The sequence below is a fragment of the Cebus imitator genome, unplaced genomic scaffold (genome assembly GCF_001604975.1).
Source record: "Cebus imitator isolate Cc_AM_T3 unplaced genomic scaffold, Cebus_imitator-1.0 Scaffold234, whole genome shotgun sequence".
NCBI classification, from domain to species: Eukaryota; Metazoa; Chordata; class Mammalia; order Primates; family Cebidae; genus Cebus; species Cebus imitator.
Window position 1 is genome coordinate 2,377,042 of NW_016107549.1, and position 2,187 is coordinate 2,379,228.

Here is a 2,187-nt window from a genome sequence, read left to right on the forward strand (position 1 = left end):
GATACAGAGTCTCACTCTGTTAACTAGGCTGGATTGCAGTAGCATGATCTCTGCTCACTGCAACCTCCTCTTCCCAGGTTCAAGCCATTCTCATGTCTCAACCTCCCAAGTAGCTGGGACTATAGGCGAGCACCACGATGCCCAGTTAATTTTTATGTTTTCAGTAGAATTGGGGTTTCACCATGTTGTCCAGGCTAGTCTCAAACTCTTGGCCTCAGGTGATCTGTCCGCCTTGGCCTCCCAAAGTGCTGCGATCACAGGCATGAGCCACCATGCCTGGCTCCTCTAGGCCTTTTAAATCTTTCACTTATGATATTGGTCAGCCCATGGTCAAAATAATAAATAAAACATATATACAAAAATTCAACACTGCAATGCAAGTTGAATGGTTTCTTGAAAACCACTCAAGCAACTCAAGTGTACACAGATAGACCTGTGGCAACTGGTGAACAATTAAATGGCACAGAAGTTGGAATAATGACCTCTGTTATGCAGTAATCTCTTGGCAGAGATACACAAGAACTCCAATAAGGCCCTCTTATGATATGCAGAACTGCCTCAAACATCATGTGACTATAGAACTTGATTTGCCATCTGGGCGCTGTGGCTCACAACTATAATCCCAGCACTTTGTGTTGTGAGGCAGGCAGATCACAAGGTCAGGAGTTTGAGACCAGCCTGGCCAACATGGTGAAATCCTGTCTCTACTAAAAATGCAAAAATTAGCCGGGTGTGAAGTGGATGCCTCTAATCCCAGGTACTCAGGAGGCTGAGGCAGGAGAATCGCTTGAACCTGGGAGGTGGCAGTTGCAGTAAGCCAAGACTGCTCCACTGCGCTCCAGCCTGGGCGATGGAGCGAGACTCCATCTCAAAAAAAAAAAAAAGAAAGAAAGAAAGAAAGAAAACTTGGTTTGCTAAGGACAGTTTTTGTTTTTTTTTTATATGTCTGTACCTGGCTTATGCAAAAATTGGACTATGCTAATTTCTCAAAGCATTGTTTACTGAACATTCTTTGTAATGTATGGGGCAATGACAATTGTCTAGATGTAATTTCCTAATGTTAGGGGTTGGTCTGGTTTCTGAGGGCCCAGTAGAGGAATTCAGTACACAAAATGGCTTCCTGGGTGGGCACAGTGGCTCATGCCTGTAATCCCAGCACTTTAGGAGGCCAAGGTGGTCAGATCACCTGAGGTCGGGAGTTTGAGACCAGCCGGAACAACACGGAGAAACCCTGTCTCTACTAGAAATACAAAATTAGCCAGGTGTGGTGGTGCATGCCTGTAATCCCAACTACTCAGGAAGCTGAGGCAGGAGAATCGCTTGAACCCAGGAGGCGGAGGTTGTGGTGAGCCAAGATCATGCCATTGCACTCCAGCCTGGGCAACAAGAGGGAAACTCCATCTTAAAAAAAAAAGGAGGGGGGGGGGCGGTTCCTACCTACAGTTTCTGTTTGATACTTCGTACTCTGCCATCTTCCCAGAATCCTCTCTTCTGACTTCATATACTAATACATCATTTTTGTTCTCAGTACAAATGTCACCTCCTCAGGGTACTGTCTTTCCCTCCCCCGCTTACTCCAACTTGAAACTCAAGGGCACACTCTCTAACCCATTACTCCTATTTCATTTGGTGTGTTTCAACATGCTTGTCAGAATCTGGAAAATCCAATCAAGGTTCAGAGTTGATTGCTCTCTTAACAAGGTAGAAAACGTATACCATCTAAATGAGTCCAAATTTAAGTGTTACCTTTATTTTTTGTTTTTAAAAATTTTACCTTTATTTTCACCAACGGTTATAACCTATATTAAAAAATACTCCAGGGTCCAGGCACGGTGGCTTATGCCTGTAATCCCAGCACTTTGAGAGGCCAAGGCAGGCGGATCACTTGAGGTCAAGAGTTCGAGACCAGCCTGGCCAACATGGTGAAACTGTCTCTCTACTAAAAGTACAAAAATTAGGGCCGGGCGCGGTGGCTCAAGCCTGTAATCCCAGCACTTTGGGAGGCCAAGGCGGGTGGATCACGAGGTCAAGAGATGGAGACCATCCTGGTCAACATGGTGAAACCCCGTCTCTACCAAAAATACAAAAAATTAGCTGGGCATGGTGGTGCGTGCCTGTAATCCCAGCTACTCAGGAGGTTGAGGCAGGAGAATTGCCTGAACCCAGGAGGCGGAGGTTGCGGTGAGC